The sequence below is a fragment of the Pseudophryne corroboree genome, chromosome 3 (assembly GCF_028390025.1).
Source record: "Pseudophryne corroboree isolate aPseCor3 chromosome 3, aPseCor3.hap2, whole genome shotgun sequence".
Taxonomy (NCBI): domain Eukaryota; kingdom Metazoa; phylum Chordata; class Amphibia; order Anura; family Myobatrachidae; genus Pseudophryne; species Pseudophryne corroboree.
Genome location: NC_086446.1, coordinates 524,125,486 through 524,150,285, shown reverse-complemented (window position 1 = coordinate 524,150,285; position 24,800 = coordinate 524,125,486). Strand labels below are relative to the sequence as shown.

General features: G+C 47.1%; 1 long non-coding RNA gene across 2 annotated transcripts in view; it reads left to right on the top strand.

The window, feature by feature from the left end:
- LOC135057973 (uncharacterized) overlaps positions 1-24,800 on the top strand; it is a 95,384-nt gene that overhangs the window by 58,013 nt on the left and 12,571 nt on the right. Inside the window, exon 3 of one of the 2 annotated variants that reach the window (XR_010244499.1) lies at positions 18,008-18,110. The exons of the other annotated variant lie outside the window; for it this stretch is intronic. This is a non-coding gene — a long non-coding RNA (uncharacterized LOC135057973). The remainder of the gene's footprint in view (positions 1-18,007; positions 18,111-24,800) is intronic. 2 annotated transcript variants of the gene reach the window in all.

The window sequence follows — 24,800 nt, the reverse complement described above, 5'->3', positions numbered from 1 at the left end:
CGCTGATGCAGGGCAGTCATGAGCGAATGCTGATATCTGGCCCGGACTGAAGGACCTGCCAATGACTACTGTCACTGCATATTATTCTGTCACCATTGAAAGAATGGTGGAGGATTATATGAGTGACAGCATCCAAGTAGGCATGTCAGACAGTCTGTATGTATACAGCAATTTGGATGCCTTTGCACAAACTGGCTTTATTTTACCTAAGTTGCCCCCCCCCTCCAGTGTGTACTCCGAAAGAGTGTTTAGTGCAGCCGGTAACCTTGTCAGTGATCGGCGTAGGAGGTTACTTGCACAAAATGTGGAGAAGTTGATGTTCATCAAAATGAATTATAAATTCCTCCAGGAAGACCTTTACCAGCAATTGCCTCCAGAAAGTACACAGAGACCTGTGATGGTGGATTTCAGTGGGGACGAATTAATACACTGTGAGGAGGATGTACACACTGAAAGGGGTGAGGAATCGGAGAATAAGGTCGACACCTTGCCTCTGTAGAGCCAGTTTGTGCAAGGAGAGATTGATTGCTTCTTTTTTGGTGGGGTCCCAAACCAACCAGTCGTTTCAGCCACAGTCGTGTGGCAGACCCTGTCGCTGAAATGATTGGTTTGTTAAAGTGTGCATGTCCTGTTTATATCATGTGCTGTTTGGGGACTAGTTTTTTAAAGTGCCATCCTGGCTGACACTGCCGTACAACTCCAGAAGTACTGCCGTATAAGTCCAGGGGTACTGCCGTATAAGTCCTGTCCAGTGATGCTGTCTTGTGCTGCATCAGTCCAGTGGTGGTGTGCTGCATATTATTATAACAGCTCCAAATAAAAGGGTTATTATTATCCAACTTAATTTTACAGGCTTTGCCGTGTGTGTGTGTGTGTGTGTGTGTGTGTGTGTGTGTGTGTGTGTGTGTGTGTGTGTGGTTTAGGGGTACGCTCTCCTGTGCCACCAATATTGTGCGTGTATTACATCTGGGCAAATTCCAGCATGTCCTATGTTGTTTGTGCTGCACACTTGTGTCGCTTAGCTTAGTCATACAGCTACCTCATTGCACCTCTTTTTCTTCTTTGCTGCTTGGGGCCTAGTTTTGTAAAGTGACATCCTGTCTGCCACTGCAGTGCCACTCCTAGATGGGCCAGGTGTTTGTCCCGCACACTTGTGTCGCTTAGCTTAGCCATACAGCCACCTCGGTGTAACCCTTTGGCCTAAAAAATAAGATTTTACTTACCGATAAATCTATTTCTCGTAGTCCGTAGTGGATGCTGGGAACTCCGTCAGGACCATGGGGATTAGCGGCTCCGCAGGAGACAGGGCACAAAAATAAAGCTTTAGGATCAGGTGGTGTGCACTGGCTCCTCCCCCTATGACCCTCCTCCAAGCCTCAGTTAGGATACTGTGCCCGGACGAGCGTACACAATAAGGAAGGATTTTGAATCCCGGGTAAGACTCAAACCAGCCACACCAATCACACCGTACAACTTGTGATCTGAACCCAGTTAACAGTATGACAAACGTAGGAGCCTCTGAACAGACGGCTCACAACAATAACAACCCGATTTTTTTGTAACAATAACTATGTACAAGTATTGCAGACAATCCGCACTTGGGATGGGCGCCCAGCATCCACTACGGACTACGAGAAATAGATTTATCGGTAAGTAAAATCTTATTTTCTCTGACGTCCTAGTGGATGCTGGGAACTCCGTAAGGACCATGGGGATTATACCAAAGCTCCCAAACGGGCGGGAGAGTGCGGATGACTCTGCAGCACCGAATGAGAGAACTCCAGGTCCTCTTTAGCCAGGGTATCAAATTTGTAGAATTTTACAAACGTGTTCTCCCCCGACCACGTAGCTGCTCGGCAGAGTTGTAATGCCGAGACCCCTCGGGCAGCCGCCCAGGATGAGCCCACCTTCCTTGTGGAATGGGCCTTGATAGATTTAGGCTGTGGCAGGCCTGCCACAGAATGTGCAAGTTGAATTGTGCTACAAATCCAACGAGCAATCGTCTGCTTAGAAGCAGGAGCACCCAGCTTGTTGGGTGCATACAGTATAAACAGCGAGTCAGATTTTCTGACTCCAGCCGTCCTTGAAATATATATTTTCAATGCCCTGACAACGTCCAGCAACTTGGAATCCTCCAAATCGCTAGTAGCCGCAGGCACCACAATAGGCTGGTTCAGGTGAAACGCTGACACCACCTTAGGCAGAAAATGAGGACGCGTCCGCAGTTCTGCCCTGTCCGAATGGAAAATCAGATATGGGCTTTTATACGATAAAGCCGCCAATTCTGACACTCTCCTGGCTGAAGCCAGGGCCAGTAGCATGGTTACTTTCCATGTAAGATATTTCAAATCCACCGATTTGAGTGGCTCAAACCAATGGGATTTGAGAAAATCCAAAACTACATTAAGGTCCCACGGAGCCACTGGGGGCACAACCGGGGGCTGTATATGTAGTACTCCTTTTACAAAAGTCTGGACTTCAGGAACTGAAGCCAATTCTTTCTGGAAGAAAATTGACAGGGCCGAAATTTGAACCTTAATGGACCCCAATTTGAGGCCCATAGACAATCCTGTTTGCAGGAAATGTAGGAATCGACCCAATTGAAATTCCTCCATGGGGGCCTTCCTGGCCTCACACCACGCAACATATTTTCTCCAAATGCGGTGATAATGTTGTGCAGTCACCTCCTTCCTGGCTTTTACCAGTGTAGGAATGACCTCTTCCGGAATGCCTTTTTCCCTTAGAATTCGGCGTTCAACCGCCATGCCGTCAAACGCAGCCGCGGTAAGTCTTGGAATAGACACGGTCCCTGCTGAAGCAGGTCCCGTCTTAGAGGTAGAGGCCACGGATCTTCCGTGAGCATCTCCTGAAGTTCCGGGTACCAAGTTCTTCTTGGCCAATCCGGAGCCACGAGTATCGTTCTTACTCCCCTTTGCCGTATAATTCTCAGTACTTTTGGTATGAGAGGCAGAGGAGGAAACACATACACTCACTGGAACACCCACGGTGTTACCAGAGCGTCCACAGCTATTGCCTGAGGGTCTCTTGACCTGGCGCAATACCTGTCCAGTTTTTTGTTGAGGCGAGACGCCATCATGTCCACCTTTGGTTTTTCCCAACGGTTCACAATCATGTGGAAAACTTCTGGATGAAGTCCCCACTCTCCCGGGTGTAGATCGTGTCTGCTGAGGAAGTCTGCTTCCCAGTTGTCCACTCCCGGAATGAACACTGCTGACAGTGCTATCACATGATCTTCCGCCCAGCGAAGAATCCTTGCAGCTTCTGCCATTGCTCTCCTGCTTCTTGTGCCGCCCTGTCTGTTTACGTGGGCGACTGCCGTGATGTTGTCCGACTGGATCAACACCGGCTGACCCTGAAGCAGGGGTTTTGCCAGGCTTAGAGCATTGTAAATCGCTCTTAGCTCCAGTATATTTATGTGAAGAGACATCTCCAGGCTTGACCATACTCCCTGGAAGTTTCTTCCCTGTGTGACCGCTCCCCAGCCTCTCAGACTGGCATCCGTGGTCACCAGGACCCAGTCCTGTATGCCGAATCTGCGGCCCTCTAACAGATGAGCACTTTGCAACCACCACAGAAGAGACACTCTTGTCCGTGGCGATAAGGTTATCCGCTGATGCATCTGCAGATGTGATCCGGACCATTTGTCCAGCAGATCCCACTGAAAAGTTCTTGCGTGGAATCTGCCGAATGGAATCGCTTCGTAAGAAGCCACCATCTTTCCCAGGACTTTTGTGCATTGATGCACAGACACTTTCCCTGGTTTTAGGAGGTTCCTGACAAGTTCGGATAACTCCCTGGCTTTCTCCTCCGGAAGAAACACCTTTTTCTGAACCGTGTCCAGAATCATTCCCAGGAACAGCAGACGTGTCGTCGGGGTCAATTGAGATTTTGGAAAATTCAGAATCCACCCGTGCTGTTGCAGCACTACTTGGGTTAGTGCTACTACGTCCCCCAGCTGTTCCCTGGACCTTGCCCTTATCAGGAGATCGTCCAAGTAAGGGATAATTAATACGCCTTTTCTTCGCAGAAGAAACATCATTTCGGCCATTACCTTGGTAAAGACCCGAGGTGCCGTGGACAATCCAAACGGCAGCGTCTGAAACTGATAATGACAGTTTTGCACCACGAACCTGAGGTACCCTTGATGTGAAGGGCAAATTGGGACATGCAGGTAAGCATCCTTGATGTCCAGGGACACCATAAAGTCCCCTTCTTCCAGATTCGCTATCACTGCTCTGAGTGACTCCATCTTGAACTTGAATTTTTGTATGTACAGGTTCAAAGATTTCAGATTTAGAATAGGTCTTACCGAGCCGTCCGGCTTCGGTACCACAAATAGTGTGGAATAATACCCCTTTCCCTGTTGTAGGAGGGGTACCTTGACTATCACCTGCTGAGAATACAGCTTGTGAATGGCTTCCAATACCGTCGCCCTGTCTGAGGGAGACGTTGGCAGAGCAGACTCTAGGAACCGGCGAGGGGGAGACTTCTCGAATTCTAACCTGTAACCCTGAGATACTATCTGCAGGATCCAGGGGTCCACCTGTGAGTGAGCCCACTGTGCACTGAAATTCTTGAGTCGACCCCCCACCGCCCCTGAGTCCGCTTGTAAAGCCCCAACGTCATGCTGAGGGCTTTGCAGAAGCCGGGGGGGGGGCTTCTGCTCCTGGGAAGAAGCTGCTTGGTGCACTCTCTTACCCTTTCCTTTGCCTCGGGGCAAATATGACTGTCCTTTCGCCCGCTTGTTCCTATAGGAACGAAAGGACTGCGGCTGAAAAGACGGTGTCTTTTTCTGTTGGGAGGGGACCTGAGGTAAAAAGGTGGATTTCCCGGCTGTTGCCGTGGCCACCAAATCTGATAGACCGACCCCAAATAATTCCTCCCCCTTATACGGCAATACTTCCATATGCCGTTTGGAATCCGCATCACCTGACCATTGTCGCGTCCATAAACTTCTTCTGGCAGATATGGACATCGCACTTACTCTTGATGCCAGAGTGCAAATATCCCTCTGAGCATCTCGCATATAAAGAAAAGCATCCTTTAATTGCTCTAAAGTCAATAAAATACTGTCCCTATCTAGGGTATCAATATTTTCAGTCAGGAAATCCGACCAAACCACCCCAGCACTGCACATCCATGCAGAGGCGATGGCTGGTCGCAGTATAACACCAGTATGAGTGTATATACTTTTCAGGGTAGTTTCCAGCCTCCTATCCGCTGGATCCTTGAGGGCGGCCGTTTCAGGAGACGGTAACGCCACTTGTTTAGATAAGCGTGTGAGCGCCTTATCCACCCTAGGGGGTGTTTCCCAGCGCGCCCTAACCTCTGGCGGGAAAGGATATAATGCCAATAACTTCTTTGAAATTAGCATTTTTCTATCGGGGTTAACCCACGCTCCATCACACACTTCATTCAATTCGTCTGATTCAGGAAAAACTACAGGTAGTTTTTTCAGACCCCACATAATACCCCTTTTTGTGGTACATGCAGTATCAGAGATATGCAAAGCCTCCTTCATTGCCGTGATCATATAACGTGTGGCCCTACTGGAAAATACGTTTGTTTCTTCACCGTCGACACTAGATTCGGTGTCCGTGTCTGGGTCTGTGTCGACCGACTGAGGTAAAGGGCGTTTTACAGCCCCTGACGGTGTCTGAGACGCCTGTACAGGTACTAACTGGTTTGCCGGCCGTCTCATGTCGTCAACTGATTTTTGTAATGTGCTGACATTATCACGTAATTCCATAAACAAAGCCATCCATTCCGGTGTCGACTCCCTAGGGGGTGACATCACCATTACCGGCAATTGCTCCGCCTCCACACCAACATCGTCCTCATACATGTCGACACACACGTACCGACACACAGCAGACACACAGGGAATGCTCTTATCGAAGACAGGACCCCACTAGCCATTTGGGGAGACAGAGGGAGAGTTTGCCAGCACACACCCAAGCGCTATAAATATATAGGAACAACCCTATAGAAGTGTTGTCTCCCTTATAGCAGCTTAATATATATCAAAAAACGCCAAAAAAGTGCCCCCCCCTCTCTGTTTTACCCTGTTTCTGTAGTGCAGTGCAGGGGAGAGTCCTGGGAGCCTTCCTCGCAGCGGAGCTGAGCAGGAAAATGGCGCTGTGTGCTGAGGAGATAGGCCCCGCCCCCTATTTCGGCGGGCTCTTCTCCGGAGTTTGTGAGACCTGGCAGGGGTTAAATACATCCATATAGCCCCAGGGGCTATATGTGATGTATTTTTTAGCCAGAACAAGGTATTCTCATTGCTGCCCAGGGCGCCCCCTGCAGCGCCCTGCACCCTCCGTGACCGTTGGTGTGAAGTGTGTGACAACAATGGCGCACAGCTGCAGTGCTGTGCGCTACCTCATGAAGACTGAAAAGTCTTCTGCCGCCGGTTTCTGGACCTCTTCACTTTTCGGCATCTGCAAGGGGGTCGGCGGCGCGGCTCCGGGACCGGACTCCATGGCTGGGCCTGTGTTTGATCCCTCTGGAGCTAATGGTGTCCAGTAGCCTAAGAAGCCAATCCATCCTGCACGCAGGTGAGTTCACTTCTTCTCCCCTAAGTCCCTCGATGCAGTGAGCCTGTTGCCAGCAGGACTCACTGTAAAATAAAAAACCTAAAAACTTTTTCTAAGCAGCTCTTTAGGAGAGCCACCTAGATTGCACCCTGCTCGGACGGGCACAAAAACCTAACTGAGGCTTGGAGGAGGGTCATAGGGGGAGGAGCCGGTGCACACCACCTGATCCTAAAGCTTTATTTTTGTGCCCTGTCTCCTGCGGAGCCGCTAATCCCCATGGTCCTGACGGAGTTCCCAGCATCCACTAGGACGTCAGAGAAACAATATTGTGAGGTGTGAGGTGTTCAGAATAGACTGGAAATGAGTGGAAATAAATGTTATTGAGGTTAATAATACTGTAGAATCAAAATTACCCCAAAATTCTGTGATTTTAGCTATTTTTGTGTGTGTGGGGGGGGGGTTAAAATCATCCAGATCCAAAACCAAAACACGATAGGGTGGTTTTGACAAAACCAATCCAGATCCAAAACATGAGCATGGAACCAGAACCAAACCAAAACACAAAACACGAAAAGTGCCTGCCGCACGTCACTAACATAAACATGTAACGAGAGTGTCCCAGGCAAGTCACTGCATGTGGGCTGCATTATCAGATGCACAGCTGCTACTAACCATGGGGGTCATTCCGACCCGATCGCTTGCTGCAGTTGTTCGCAGTGCAGCGATCGGGTCGGAATTGCGCATGCGCCTGCGCCGCAGTGCGCCGGACGGCCGAAGGCAGAGGCGGTCGATGGGTGGGAGGGGTCGGCATAGCAGCATTAGGCCGCCGTTTGAGGGCGCGGTCTGGCCAACACAGGCGTGGCCGGACCATGCGGGTGGCGGGCTACAGCAGCTGCGTGACGTCACACGCAGCCGCTTTTGACCAGGGGCAGCGACGAGCAACTCCCGGCCAGCCGCTGTGCAATGCTTTTGTACTTGTACAGGGGGGGGGCAGACCTGTGCTGGGCGTCCCCCCGCATGTCTGGGAACATGATCATAGCTGTGCTAAATTTAGCACAGCTACGATCAACTCGGATGACCCCCCCATGTACAGACGGAGACACTGCACCTGCCATAGGTAGGTGCGAGTGTTAATGGTGGATACAATAGTGCGCCGATGGTGAACTGTCTAGAACCAGTGGCAGTGCTACTGCATTCTGGAGTTAATAAAATGGGAATCACAGGGCTCGCACATTCTGGCACATGCCAGTGCACAAGGGGAAGGCTGACAATAGCATTGGAATATTATCGCAACTCCAGCAAAGGATGCTAGAGCAGACGTAGGAGCATTCGCCTCTTTATCAGGCTCAGTCATACCTCCCAACTGTCATGATTTTGGCGGGAGAGTCACATTTTTCACGATAGTGTCCCTACTTAACTATCTCTGAAGATGGGAGGTATGGGCTCAGTGTCTCAGTGAAAGAAAACCAGCTACTGTATCCATTGGACAATTCATTAGTAATACCACACTGATGCCTCACACCTGGAGCCTTTAGCTCAGTTTCTTTAAGTAACGTAAATAACCTGTCACCACCTCTAATGTAAAACAAACAGTTTGCTCTTTGCTTACACAGCCCCATACTGTATTGTTCAAATTCCAAATATAAACATAATTCTATACCAATAAACTAAATCCTGCTTGTCTAAGCAACGGCAGCACATTAACCTTTTCCCTGCTGTAATTTCACAAGTCACAAGAGTAATCTGAGTTTTTTTTTACTACAGTCTTAAATTTGCAAAAGTGTAGGATTAGACTACATTCAGAACTTCAGCCGACCGCCTTCCAATTTCAGTTTATGATTCCCTTGTTCTGTAAGTACAGATTTATTTTGCTATATGTAAACATGGAGCTGAATTGACACGGTGGCGAGCTAGTCATAATCTAGATCACTTCTGACAGACTGAACTTTTTTTTTCCAGCCTCACTCTGTAACCCCTTTCACTTCAATAGAACTCCTAAAATAGATTTCATAGGCCGTTGTATACCGTACTTACAGTAGGAAACTATTCATTTTATTACTGATCCATTTTTTAGGGACTTAACAAGGCAAAGAAGGGTGGGAGCAATGTAAATATGCATCATTCATTCAAAGATAACCAAGCTTATTTTATGCAAAATGTATTGGATATGCTATAAAGTCTATGATTAGTATAGATATGTGTGCACTGGTCAATACTCACTATGCTTTTATGAGAAACAAAATATGCTGGGGCGTGCATTTACCCGTGTATTTTCCTAGTGGAAACGGCGCCCCCCCTGCAAAGTCCCGGATCAAGTGATCCGGGAATCCTACCCGGGTAGCTTGCCGGTTTGAACACGTGTTCAACCCGGTAAGCTGTGTAGTGTGAACGGAAGCCGTGTCTATGCGACACGGCTCCCGTTCACAGTGTATGGAAGGGCGGCGCTGGGAGATCATGTGATCTCCCAGCGCCACCCCTGCCGCGTCACTAGCAGCGTCACCAACCCAATATGTGCCGGGTTGGTGCAGTTCTAGACCTTGAGGAGCTCAGGGCAAAAATTTCATTTGCTGCCCGCCACTCCCAACACAGGGACAGTGCGCGCCGTAGGCGTGCGCAAAAATATAGGGGCCACAGAATAGTACCAATTCATATTACACCGCACAGTTGTGTCCATTAGTCACAGTACACCTCACAGTAGCGTCCGTTATTCACATTACACCTCACAGTACCGTCCGTTATTCACATTACGCTGCACAGCACCGTCCGTTATTCACATTACACCGCACAGTAGCGTCCGTTATTCACATTACACCACACAGTAGTGCCGTCAGTCACATTATACCACACAGTAGCGTCCGTTATTCACATTACACCGCACAGTAGTGTCCGTTATTTACATTACACCGCACAGTGGCCTCCGTTAGTCACATTACACCGCACAGTAGCATCCGTTATTCACATTACACTGCACAGTAGTGTCCGTTATTTACATTACACCGCACAGTAGCGTCCGTTAGTCACATTACACTGCACAGTGGCGTCCGTTAGTCCCATTACACCGCACAGTAGCATCCGTTATTCACATTACACCGCACAGTAGTGTCCGTTATTTACATTACACCGCACAGTAGCGTCCGTTAGTCACATTACACCGCACAGTGGCGTCCGTTAGTCCCATTACACCGCACAGTAGTGTCCGTTATTCACATTACACCGCACAGTAGTGTCCGTTATTTACATTACACCGCACAGTAGCGTCCGTTAGTCACATTACACCGCTCAGTAGCGTCCGTTAGTCACATTACACTGCACAGTAGTACCCACACAGGCGAGCACCTTATACACATTATGTGGCCAGGTAGAGCCCATTATGCATATTATGCCAGGTACATCCCTCATTCCCTCCACAACACTGTCCCAGTACCTGCTGCTGACTCCGGCGCTGCTCCTCCTCTGCCTTCTCCTCCTCATGTCTCTCAGAGGTGTCGTTACCCCCTTAGCAGCGGCTCTGTATGATGTCGGCAGTTATGCCGAGAGGGAGGGAATGGGTACTAATTACTCGGGCCACGGACTGATGGAGGCCCCGGTGGGGCCCTGGTCCAATGCACTCCCTACCCCCTCCCTCCTTGCTGGGCAGCAGCATAAGCACTCATCTTGGCAGCACAGCACATGCTGCAGTGTGCTGTGCTGCAGTGAGGCTGCTGCTACTGGTGTGCCTCTGCCTGTTTGGGTAGTGGGGGGAAGTGATCACACTCCCCACTCAAATTGACTCTGGCTGAGGGGCTCAGGGCCCCCCCTGGACCCCTACACCCTGCTCGGCACTACAAAGATTTACCACTTTTTTCACAAGGGGGGCATCGCCACGCCTCCCGCGATTGGGCCACGCCCCCAAAATGTTGCCCGGCTCAGCGTTGTGTGTGGGCTGAGGCCGTGTACTGAGCCCAGCTCTCTGGGGAAGGATGGGGGAGAGAGCCGTGCTACACGCTGCCAGCGCCGCTACCAACGTGACAGCCGCAGCGGCAGCAGGCATCAGCAGGGAAGCAGAGCAGGACGGCGCCTCCCTTCAGCACGGCGCCTCCCTGCACTGCATCCCCTTGCTGAGCGGGTAGCGCCGGCTCTGCACCCAGACATTAATTTCGAAAAGAAATGTGAGGGGCACCTCAATATTTAAAACTGTGATTTTCTTTTTATCTTCGGTGAATAGAGCATCACCATAAGTCAGTACTTAAAATCTTTTTTTGCACATTAAGCACTCAAGCACATTTTTATGCATGTAAGCACAAAGCCACTTTATTGAGATATTGTCTTTATCCTCCAATTATGTGATATTCTGCATAACTTCTGAGAATGTGAGGAAGAAGGAGTCTACCAAAGAAGACTACCCGTAAAGATACCTTTACAAGCTGATTTTCTTCCTATTTCTGGTACGCAAATTTGGTTATCACTTTTAGATAAGAGTCACTGTCACGTTTACCTTTTTTTTAACACTGAAGGCGCAGCTGATTTACTACTATAGAACATTTTAATTGTCTCATCGGGGATTGGACAAATGTGAAATATGGCTGCTGCCACTGTATATAATTGGAGTGTTTCACGTATACTTTGGTCAGCCACAACGAAGTGGTCACTGTTTATTGTGTATTGTTTATTGTACACTGATCTGTATTATCATAAGGTAGTAGCGCTAAGGAACCAGGCAGCACTTCTTGGACTTTGCAAGTCAATCAATGTATTCCAAAAGTTATATACAGCAGCAGAAATCAAATAAAATGCATAGTGTAAAACACCAACGTTTCAACACCGCTGGGGTGCTTTTTCCAAGGTGATATGCTGCCAACGCAGGGCAGGGTGATAAAAAAAAACCTGCCCTGCATTGGAAGCATAGCACCTTGAAAAAAACACCCCAGCGGTGTTGAAACGTTGGTGATTTACACTATGCATTTTATTTGATTTCTGCTACTGTATATTATATAAAATTAATTATATAATAATAATAATTATCTTCTTAAAGGACAACAAGCCCCAGAATATATAAGTCTTGTAGGGGTTTATATTTGTCCATCTGTCATGTTTTTTAATACATTTTTATATATCTATGTATTTGGTTGCTGGTCGGATTTTAATTTCAATTGGATATTTCACTGCTTTGTAATTTTGTTCATTGTGTGCCCTCTGAATTTGTTTTCTACATATATATATATATATATATATATATATATTATTTTATATATGTGTGTGTGTGTGTGTGTGTGTGTGTGTGTGTGTGTGTGTGTGTGTGTGTTCTCATAAACACATTGTAAATAACATAAGGTATGTGCCCTCCGTCTCTTTCACCAAATGGTGACAGTCTACAGTACGTTTCCTCGGCAGCACTCAATGAAGACAGTAGTCAACGTGTGATACAAACGTTTCAATGCTCTATTATCAGCATTTTTTCATCAGGGTGCAGAACAAAAAAAGGACGTAATGCTGATAATAGTCTAGAGCATTGAAACGTTGGTATCACACGCTGACTACTGTCTTCATTGAGTGCCGCCGAGGAAACGTACTATGCATAGGCAAACTTATTAGCTCTTTCGGATTTCGGATTTCAAGTTTGTTGAATGTCTTTCTGTCAAAATTCATCTTGGCTAGGAGCTGATTGGTTGGTTCTTTATTTATTTCCACTTTATCTCTGATAAATCTTTCAAAAACAGATTAATATTTCTATGAGCCAGTTGCAGTTCACTTTATAGTACCAGGAGTCACAGCAGCAACACAGGATTCAATAACCGGCAGCCCTCACGGATCACTGGCTGCTGGGTTCTGGTATAAGCCCGTACACACTAGGTGATTCGCTCCAGGAGCAATAACGCCTAGTGTTTCTCCTCCCGGGCAGCCGTCAGTGTACATGCACACCGTTCGATATAGCTAGCAATATCGCACAGTAATGTCATGTCGTGGCTAGTCCAAACACGCAGCATCTGAAGATATCTTCAGACTGAGCTGCATGTACAGATGACAGAGGGGGTCGTTAACGACCCCTGGAGCGCACATCGGCCGTCGTCAGCAGCATACACACTGAGCGATATTGTAAATGATATCGCTCAGGAGGGTATAAATGTGTGTACAGGCCTTAAGTATAATTGGAGGAAAAATACCCTGAGTTTTGCGATAACTGGATTCGCAGGGACAGAGCTATGTTCCTGCATGCGATAATTGATACATCCCTGCAATGTATTCAGTTATCGCAGTGCGGATTGGGACACATTTATCACATTCCATCCACATCTAAGATGTGGATGATAAATATGCCCCTAATTCCTGCACTCATTATCTCCCACATTGATTATTTCAATAATCTCTCTGGTCTTTCCCTAACAGTCTTCACCACTATAACATACTGCCCAACTTTCAATTCTCTTGAGTAGGGACATGCCGTGCCGGAAGGTGCAGGTGCGGCTGGAAAGGTCGCAGGGCTTCGAGCGGAGGGGCAGGGCCTAGTGCCGCAACCCCCGTTTTCGTCATTTGGGGGGCGTGAGCAGAGCAGCTGTGATCACTGGATATCCCAACTGTTCCCTCCCCCCGGCCTACGGGACACTGCGGCTCGGACAGCAGAACAGTGTCCAATTAGCGGGACTGTCCCACTAAATTCGGGCCACTTAACCTCCATGAGTAATTCTAACCAATTATCGCTCCTCTACACAGTCCACACATGACGTAGTTCCTCTTTCTATACTCGCACAACCCACTGATCTCAGGCCAACATTGCTGTGTGACTGGATCATACAGCCCACTAAGAACTTCTGCAGTCTGCTAGCCCAATATGCAATATGTACTATGGCTAGGCTTACTATACCATCCCTTTAAACCGGGACGCTCATGGATTACACAGGTTCTGAGGCTAATTTAAAAAAGAATAATAATTTGGGGGGGGAAAACCCAGGGTGAAATACAGGATTTAAGTCAGCCAGCCACAGAACCTGTGCAATTCATTAGTGTCCCGGTTTAAAGGATAGTATGGTAAGCTGACTACAGCACTTACTGTTTATCAATGACTATTTCCCTATAGATTGCAAGGAGGGCCCTCCCACCTCTTTATCTGTCTGCAGTGGCAAACGCAGCCTTTCTAGACGAGGGTTTCCAAATGCAGTCCACAATTTCCTACTCTGCAGGAGTCTGGGGGAGCGGTAGAAGAACCCAGTAATGACCCTGTATATTAATGTAAACATTGGTCTTTTTAAACACTGTATGGAATACAGTATTAATATTTAACACTATAGATGGTCTATAGTATAAGCTGTATCAAACATATTTAAATAGTCTAAATAAGTGGTCAGGAAAATGTTAAGCATACCATAATAAATAAATACACAGACATAATAAAACCAGTACTGCACTTTCTAACCACACATTTTCCCGCCTCATGGTAAGGCTCCTGTCTCTTCTTCCTAGTAGCTACTCTCTGGTCCAGTGCAATACACACACAGTAAACTCGGTAGAAGAAGCTGCTACCACTGGGCATATGCAGCAGCTCTGCTCTGTCCCTTACACTGCATGATGTGGTGGCAGCTCTAGTAATTGTATTATATACCACTGCTATTGTTGTCATAATTTGAGCCACTTGCCAAGAGGAGGGGGGGGGGGGGGGGTTCTGGGCAACCGGAAACCCCCCCTGCGTTTGCCTATGGTCTGGTATTACCCAATCTTGATTTCTGTTCTGTTACAATTTTGTTGTAAATTGTAAAACTCAACGGAATATACGGACACTGTATAATTACTGTAAATCATAATAAAAATAATCGGTTCTGCACACACTGAACACATTATCCCAGGTACTGCTCCTTAATCACGCATCATATATATAATCACACCTATTTTGTCTGCTGGTGCGGTTGCCTAACAATGGACTTGTATGCACTGCATAGTGCACACATAGTCACAGATCCAGAAAAATCCTGCTTATGTTGCACAAGGTATTTAAACAATGGTTTCTTTCTTGGCACAGGGCTACGTGATTACCTGAAACACATTTTTAATTTTTGTTTACATATTTCACATCTTGAGAGTGACGTATGTTTGTGCATTCGTGACCTCTCAGCAGGGAGTCCACCCAGGCATCTGGCTCAGATACCTTTCCCATTATCAATCTCTAATCTATATATTTTACTTAGAAACGTGACCTGTACTTCTATATATAAGGCAGTAACTTATGATGTATTAAATAAAATGAACAAGTCATAGTAATGATTTTTCTGTCTGTATGGAGGCAGAACCTGGAGACTAGAAACACGAGTCATCTGTAACTCTCTTCCACCTCAGCAATGAGGCTGCTGCTGCTTCCACGTAGTATAAGTGAAGGAGTCAGAAATGTAAAATGTATAATGCTCCCACCCAAACCACAGCTTCTCACTGTAAATCCTACACTCAATGGGGGCATTTTAAGTAGTTGAATAGATGGTCTGTCACTCCAAGACTAAGTAGGGTTCAGTGCAATCAAGGCAACATACATAGTGCACTACACAAACGTTCCCTGCATCGCTATCCAATCATATTTATAGCTTTAGTTTAATGTTTAACAAACCACCAAGTACCATATACAGTATATAAAGTAATACTCAGTTCAATTCCCTGGCAGAAGCATTAGCTTCTCCATATCAGTAAAGCATTAATCTTTTTCTATGGTATAATATTGTATACTAGGTGATTCATCGTGCCCTACGGGCGCTCTTCACACCATTGCAAAGGGCTACACCCCTTTAACCCCTGCACATCCTTTTGGGCGGGGAATATTTGTATTATATGGAGTATTACCCTCAAGCATAATGTTGTTAGTGGTTAAATATTTTAAGGGCAAAGGGCGTGCGATGGTCAAGGGGGCGTAGGCCCTTGTGGCGGCGTGAAGAGTGGACGCAGGGCACGATGAATGAGCTAGTGTATTAATATGTTATGTGTACATATTTTAGGGGATACAGTGGCCTTGCACAGCATGGGAAGGTGCAGCACACCCACAATGGGCCCATGGTCACTGGTATATGCAGGGTAAGTAGAAGGTACACCGGGAATATTGGGGGTTACTGGCTGCAGTCTGCCTCTGCCCAGTCCCAGCAATGTAGCCCCTGTGAGTGGCCAGATGCTCCATGTTCTGCTCCTCCCGCCGGCCACACCAGGCTCGCCCTCAGACTACTCACATTCTCTGTGTCCCGCTCGTTCACTGTCGGCAATGGCGTCTTGGCCAACATCTTGTGGGAAGGAGGGAGAGCGAAGGCCTGTGTGAGTGAGTCACACGGCGTAATTACAGCACCGGCAGCAGCCCTCTGTCACATAACGGGGCGTCCTCATCCTGTCAGCGGGGACATACGGTGCTGGAGCCGGGGCACCGCATCCAGTCCAGCGCGGGAGGAATAATCCAATACAGCAGCAGCAGGCTGCCCCCCTCCCTCTCAGGGCATACAGCAGCAGCAGCAGAGTGATATTCCCCACACACATCCACAGCAGCCGCCCACAGACCTCCTCCTCTTCCCAGTCAGCAAATCCCGAGCTCAGGCCTCCTCCGCCTCCTGCTCCTCCTCCTGCCCTCCCCTGTGCTGCTGCCTCCCACTGGGATCATCCTCATCATAGAGAGGGATATATGATCTGTGACTCTATGACTCAGAGCACCTAGCCACGCTCAGCGTTAGCAAATGAGTCACAAATCTGGACAAATATATAGGAGATTTTTATTACTATTGCGCTCTCAGTTTATATATTTGTTTCTTATTATTAGTATTCAAAATGAGGATTCACAAGCTGCGTATCAAAAGAAGGTTCCTTTGTGATGCACTCTTGTTGTCTTATGATGATTTTATTATTAAACCATAGCTTTTAATAGATTTTTTTTTTAAATTCAATATATAAGCAATCAAATGACTACAAGCTAGAAACACAAATTAGGGAAATGCCTCTCTTATGTATGTATATAAATGTAGTGCTTTACTGGCACCTTTCTGGGGGTATCGATCATTATTTCAAGGGGTAGTATTGCCACCCATCCAGGAGTCTGGTGTCCCGAAATCCTAGTAGGGTGCAGCTCCGGTGATCAAGGGCGTAGCTACCATATGTGCAGGCAGTGAAGCTGCTATGGGGCCCAGAGCTGAGAGGGGCCTGCCTTCCATGTCACAGTTACATGTGTTATATACATATTTTTGCCATTGGGTGGTACGTAGGGGTCCTTTCAAACTTTTTCCTTGGGGCCTGCAATATATCTAGGTATGTCCCTGGACCTGCTCATTGTAGTGTGGTATAAAATGAACTAGAGGGCATTTTAATGTTATATAATATGAATCGGGGCACTGTAATGAGGCACAATCCGAATGGGGAGCACTATGTATCATAATGTGAATTGGGGGTACGGTGTACTGGCAGCTCTGAAATGTGACATAGGGTAAACTTAAGCACTACTGCGATTCATAAAAGAAACTAGTTAACTACTATGGGGCATAACATTAAATAAGGCTCTACTCGTGTTCAGAAAATGAGCTAGGGCACTATTATAGGGCATAGTAACATAATTAGTGAGGTTGACAAAAGACAAGTTGTCCATAGAGTTCAACCTTTGTTTGAACCTATACTGTTATGAATGTAACCAAAGTATACCTGCATTAAATTAACAACTGCTGCAGAGAAGTGTTTCTCTAGAAGCATTGGGATGGGGGCCCCTTCAAAATGTTGCTATGGGGCCCACAAAGTTCTGGCTACGCCCCTTCCGGTGATGTCACAAGCTGGCTTTCTTGTCAGCTATATCTCCAGTCTGCTCCACAGCTCAGATCCTATGACTGATTCTTCCGGCCGCTGGCATAACTGGAGTGGCGGTGGGGGAGACAGCATCTTCTGGGTAGAGACCACCTCAACATACATACCAAATAGGTGAATACTGGCGCCTTTTTTCTTATTAAGAAAAAGGCACTATAAGGCTTGATAAATCTAAGATAAGTACTGCCCATACAGACTCCACCTTGGAAAGGCAAAACATGTTATTTTATGCAATACACCTTTAAGTATTCAAAACACAAGAAATAGTCTCAAGTAACCAAGTAGATTGTTTTTGTGAACTTCATAGTATTGGAATGCTATAACCTCCATTCCACCCAGAAATAATGAGAGAATAGATAAGGAGGTGTTCACCAGATGTAGAATGATGAACCCCACCGCATAGCTCACACACATCTTAGAAGTAGCAAGAAGATAAGAGATTTTCTGTATAATGAGCCTTTTGTATCCAATTAATTATATGACTCACAAATATTATTCTACATATGCACCTGTTTGTTAAGAAAGAATATAATGCTTGACGCCACGCAAACTAAACCAGAGACTGCCTGACGCGATTGCTGTGAATGTGTCTATACTCTCCCAGCGCTGATACTTATGGGACTTCTGACACACACATAGTAGTCTGGTCACCAGTGATCCAAGAGAGTTATTTACTTTAGATCTATCAACTGGAGGTCGAATCACTGAGATTCATACGGTAACCTGTGCATGGACATCAAAGGGATAATCAGGACAGCGGACTTCCATCACTTGCAAACCCGGGTGAGTAGATATTTCTACTCCAAGTGCTGGTCTCTGTTGTTGTGACAATTGTTTTGTCTGTATAGGGATGCACTGTAAAGAATACTGTTTTGTTTGTGTGTTTCAGTTTCCCAATTTCAAATTGCTTACTGCTGCAGTACTGTGTGGGTTTTGAAATGACATGTCTGATGTACCTTTGAAAATTGTTGCAGACTTCAGTGCTCTTACATGCAGCTACAGATTTAAATGTTCAGAGTGCAAATGTGTTATTGGTCGTTGTGATTTAGATGTTCCCAGAGCTAGAGTAAATTGATAGGGATTCTGTTGCAAACTATCTGACTGTAAATTAACGGTTTTTGGGGGTCATTCCGACTTGATCGTAGCTGTGCTAAATTTAGCACAGCTACAATCAGGAACACAGACATACGAGGGGGACACCCAGCACAGGGCTAGCCCACCCCGCATGTCAGTCTCTGCCCCGTCGCTGAAGTACAAAAGCATCGCACAGCGGCAATGCTTTTGTACTTCAGGAGTAGCTCCTGGCCAGCGCAGCTTTTGCGTGCTGGCCGGGAGCTACTCGTCGCTGCCCGGCTCACAGCAGCTGCGTGTGACGTCACGCAGATGCTGCGGCCTGCCCCCCCACACGGTCCGGCCAAAATGGCAGCATAACGCCGCCATGCCGCCCCCTCCCGCCTAGCGACCACCTCTGCCTGTCAGTCAGGCAGAGGCAACCGCTAGGCGACGACAGCCGTTGGCTGTCAGCCATGCGCCGGTGCACTGCGACTCTGGTGCATGCACAGTTCTGATGTGATCGCTGCGCTGCGAAGAACTGTAGCGAGTGTTCAGGTCAGAATGACCCCCTTGGTGTGCCCAGAGATACTAAGTTCACCCAGCTTGGTACCAGAGAATAGGGTTTATTTGACCCACAGAGAAAACACACACACACAGGGCTTTGACCCGCAGAGACACAGGGCTTTGACCCACAGAGATACATAGGGTTTTTAACCCCGCAGTGACATACCGGATTTGGCCAATGCAGTATAATGGGTAACAGACAGTAAGTGTCTATCTGAATGTCAGCCTCCAATGGATATGATGAGTACAATTTTGGGTCCAGAGTTGACAGTTGCAGTGTCCAAGCTTTTTATAAAAGCTGGCATTGATAGAAACGGCACACTTGACCCGGTCAATTGCAAGCAGATGTAAAAGTCTTATAGCACTTACATAAAGAGCAAAACAGGCAACCTTTTACATTAGATTAAGGTATCTGAAAAACTTCTGTGGACAGAGTTAAGTTGCAAAATTTGTAATAGCAAGAGACATGATGTGGTTGTTCCCTCAGCACCCCCCTCCTATGAAGGAGCAGCTGGTGCAGCCTCTGACACTCAGTCACCTACACCACTGTACCGCGTACACACCCGCATCACTCCTGCAGAAGGTACGCCAGCCAGGCAACTCCACTGGTACAAGCCTTGGTCCTCTACATATCAGATGGCATTAGCAAGAGATGTACCCAACATAACTAAAGATCCTATGGTTTTTATCGTTATACAAAATGCCTCCAAGTCTTCTATGAAGCCACTTGGCTAGACTTGGATCAAATGGCTTAAGACTATAGTGGGTAATTTTGAGGCTGACAAAATATCAAGGCAGCCAACAGACAAAGCTGTTGTTGTAGTGGACACCCCAACTGAAGCAGGAAAGAAGGAATCTGAAAGTGGAGAATGTGAGGCATAGCGCGACACTAAAATCAGTAATATGCCAGCTCAAGATGTCCCACAAGCACGTGATCTGTCACTGATTACTATCAACAATGCAGACAGACACATGAGGATTATGGGTCCAATCTTTATATCCCCCGAGACCAGAGAATGTTAGAAAAACACATTCCTCAGCGGCTTGCAACCTGACTTACTCAAAGCCCTTAAGGTCAGCCGCCCTGAATATACTACTTTATCCACTGATATTCTTCTCACAATTCTAAGGTCCCTTGAGGAGGAAGAAATAGGTGAGCAAAATAAAAAGAAAGCTCCACTTTTCGGATACACTTCTTGTGCCTAATCCACATACTTTGTTAAATGGTGTACCACCTACCACCTACCTCACATTATTTTACACTTACACTGTCACCTACACAGATTGAAGTTTTTCATGTGTTGAAACATTGTTACGACTCCAGCACTGGCGTTACCTGACTATAGTAAGCCATTTACATTGTTTTGTCATGAGTCTAACTCACATGTTCAGGGGTCCTGACACCCCCTGACTCTTATGGTACCACATGGAGTCACAGAAATCCTCATTCAGGCTCAAACAAAGCATTTGTCTGCTGCTAGATATACTAAGTATGAGGTAGCCCTGCTGACACCAAGTAATGTCATATTAAAGCGTTGCATAGTGTTGAATCCCGTGTCTTTATTACCATCTTTATTATCGCAGGAATCAAAAGACGGGAGAAGTGGTGACATCTCTCCCTATACAGTGATGATAAAAAAACTGGCAATTTTTTCAAAGCTGTTCATGATTGTGTGGAACTCATGAAACAAGAATCACTGTCTTTATCTAACATCTTAGACATTCCATTAGACAATGCAAACCTCACCTTGTTTGTAGATGGGGTCCCATACACAGGATCAGCAGGTAAACCAGTCAAACATGCTAGCCATATCAGAGTACTGTTTACTGCACTCCAGTTGCCCCAAAAGCTTAAAGGCACACACTCGAGAGGCTACCCCTGAGGCTGAAGGCAACAGATTTGCAGACCAGGCCGCACGCACTGCCGCCGTAAGTCCCTGTGCCCAGGGCAAGCCCACTTATGTGGTAGAGCCGACCCCAAAGTTTGACCTAAATACACTCATAAGGCTCCAGGCTCAAGCCCCAAAGAAGGCAAAAAGAGCATGACTGAAATTAGGAGCCAAACAAACAAATGGTGAGTGGGGGGAAGGTCAACGTTTGTGTCTGCCAAGAGCACTTTTCCCAGTAATAGCCCAGATAATACATCGTAAGGTGCACCTGGGGAAGGATACAATGGTGGCTATCACCAACCGTAATTGGATATCTCCGGCTTTTGCACAAGCAGCGCAAGTCTTTACAAACAGGTGTTTGATCTGTGCATTGAATAATCCGGGTAAGTCTGTCCCAACCCCTTTGAAAAATACTCCCCAGACTCAGTACCCCTTTCAGAGAATACAGATTGATTCCATACAACTGCCTAAATCATAGGTCTGCAAACTCGGTCCTCATTACCCCACACAGTGCATGTTTTGCAGGTAACCCAGCAGGTGCACAGGTGTATTAATTACTCACTGACACATTTTAAAAAGGTCCACAGGTGGAGTTAATTATTTAACTTGTGATTCTGTGAGGAGACCTGCAAAACATGCACTGTGTGGGGTAATGAGGACCGAGTTTGCAGACCTATGACCTAATGCTCAGGGTAAGAGTATGCTCTCATTTGTATGGACCTCTTGATTCACTGGGCAGAAGGGTGAGCATGTAGGAAGGCAGATGCAAAGACAATGGCTAAGAAAATCATGACTGAGGTTATCTGCATATATGGTGTACCAGAGGACATAGAAAGTGATAGAGGAACTCACTACACAGGGCAGGTATTTCAAGAGTTACTGAAAGACCTTACTATAGTCTCCACCCTCCACGTTCCTCACAGACTGCAAAGCAGTGTCTGTCCATGACCTTACACTCAGTGAGAAACAGCCCAAGGAAAAAGAGCTGACTCCTAATGAGATTTTCTTTGGCACAACATATAGATTGGGTTGCTATTTTCCATAGTAATTGCAACACTCGCATGGTGACATGGTGGACTATGTGTCTACTTTACAGAAACATTTAACTAAAATGCATGGTCAGGTGTTTTCTTCTATTCCAGACCCCAATCTTGATACAGGAACTCACCATTTGCAACCCGGCGATTGGGTGGTTGTTCGAAAACACGTCAGAAAAGCTCTTGAACCCAGGTTTGAAGGTCCCTTCCAAGTCTTGCTGACTATGCCCACTTCAGTAAAGCTGCAAGGAAAGGACACACACGTCTCCCATTGCAAGATCTTCTCAGAAGGGTAGTTGGGTTCTGAGAGTTAATACCATGTTTAACCTTTTGGGTTCCAGAACTGATAAAGGCCTATGGGGCTGCATTATAGGATGGGCAGTGATTGCAATTATGATTATTTTCTCCATATTCATTTGGTAATTTACTGCATATCAACCTTCATATAATCCATCCATGTGTCACGATCCGGGTATCTGGACGCCATTTCTTACCCATCAGATGCCTCCTAAGGCTGGCTCAGCGCTCCAGGACCGGATCCCATCTGTTATCCTGATGTGTACATTCCTGTATCCTCTCCTGTCACTCTGGGACGCTGTCACAGTAAACGCCATATTACACCTGGCATGGCGTCTCCCGCGGCCTCCGCCGCCGTCCCTGAACTTCTGCATGCAGAGTGTCTGAGTGGCGATTACGTCAGCCGCGGCCTCCGCTGTGTCCACGTGGTTGGATGTGCATCTGTCAGCCTGGCGCCTCCTGTCTCCGGTGGCCGGCGCCGCCATTACTGTTTTCATTACCACATGGATTACAAACCAAACTTCCCTCCAAGTGTCTGCATGGGCGCAGCCATCTTGGATTCTGTCAGCTGATCATTTCCACCAATCTGTTCTCAGTATTGATAATCTGCATAATTGCCTAGCCAATCCCTTCCTTGCTGCAGGTATAAATACACTGTGCCTGAGCAAGGAAGGCGTCAGTGCTTTGGTTGTCAAACCTAGTTCCTGTTTGTCTCTCTCCTGTGATTGTCTTCCAGGTTCCAGCTCCTGTCTCAAGACTTCCACCATAGAGACCCGCACCAGCATTCCACCTGCGGTGTAGCCTGACTCTCCAATCCATTGTGGATTCATCTGTTTCCAGCTACAACATTACCTGCTTCCAGCTCAGCTTCCAGCAGAGTACAGCTTCTCTTAAAGGGCCGGTGTCCTTTCTACACTTTACCACTCTCCACCGGTATTATTATTTCTCCGCTCTCAAGTTCTACATTTCAGTTCATATTTCATCGCTCCCAAGTTCATTTATTATTTAACTGGTTCCAGCCAGTATCCACTCCGTGCTAACAACAGTCTGGTTCCAGCCAGTATCCACAGCAGCCATTTTATCTTCAGCAACCCAGCTTTTCCTGGAACACCAGCTGGCACAATCCTGGGTTATCTCCATTGCTACAGTCGGGCCTGGTAAGGACTTTCCATCTAGAAGATTATAAGAACTATCTCACACTACCAGTGCCCTGTGGCTCCTGCCATCCTGTAGTACCCAGGAACTGTATTTATTCTTTGCTGACTTTTACGTTTTCTTTTACTGCTGCTGTGTTGCGGAGTTGTCATAATAAACATCATTGACTTTTATCCAAGTTGTCGTGGTCACGCCTTCGGGCAGTTATTATTCATGTTACTTACATGTCCAGGGGTCTGATACAACCTCCCAGGTTCCGGTACATCTCAGCCCCTACAACTGAGGCTGCCTCCCGTCAGCTCAGGCCCTCAGTTGTGACAGTAAGCACTGACCTAATGAATCCAGCCGGAGACCAGGATCAAGCGGCCAGGCCAATGCAAGAACTGGCAGCCCGACTAGAACATCAGGAGGCTGCACAGGGCCACATCATCCGCTGTCTCCAGGATCTCTCTACTCGGCTGGATGGGATTCAGACAACTCTCCGTGGATCAGGCGCGTCTGGTGCGTCAACCACAGTGACTCCAGCTATAACCCCACCCACCTTACCCATTTCTGCTCCACGTCTTCATCTTCCAACGCCAGCAAAATTTGACGGATCTCCAAGATTCTGCAGGGGATTTCTCAACCAGTGTGAGATTCAGTTTGAGCTACAACCTGGCAATTTTCCCAGTGACCGTACAAAAATTGCCTACATTATTTCTCTTCTCAGTGGCTCAGCCCTTGATTGGGCATCACCGTTATGGGAGAGGTCCGACACCCTGCTATCTTCCTACACTGCCTTCGTGTCAACATTCAGGCGCATCTTCGACGAGCCAGGCCGGGTAACCTCAGCTTCATCCGAGATTCTCCGTTTACGCCAGGGGTCACGTACTGTGGGACAATATCTGATACAGTTCCAGATCCTGGCATCCGAACTGGCATGGAACGACGAGGCCCTGTATGCTGCATTCTGGCATGGCTTGTCTGAGCGTATTAAAGATGAGTTAGCTACCAGAGACTTACCTTCTAAGTTAGATGAGCTAATCTCACTCTGCACGAAAGTTGATTTACGTTTCAGAGAGAGAGCAACTGAGCGTGGAAGATCATCTGCTCCAAAATCTTCTGCTCCTCCTCCTCGTCAACTGTCACCATCTAAAGATGAGCCCATGCAACTTGGCCGTTCCCGTTTAACTCCTGCTGAGCGCCGAAGACGTCTCTCCGAGTCTCTCTGTCTCTATTGTGCAGCTCCGTCTCACACCATTAATGCCTGTCCCAAACGTCCGGGAAACTCCAAATCCTAGCTCGCCAAGGAGAGGGCCGGCTAGGAGTAATGATCTCCTCTCCATCTCCTCAAGATTGTAATCTCCCAGTCTCGCTTCAAGTTGCTCAACGTTATCGGAACGTCATTGCCCTCCTTGATTCCGGAGCAGCTGGGAACTTTATTACCGAAGCCTATGTTAAACGGTGGTCCCTACCCACCGAGAGACTTCCTTCGTCCA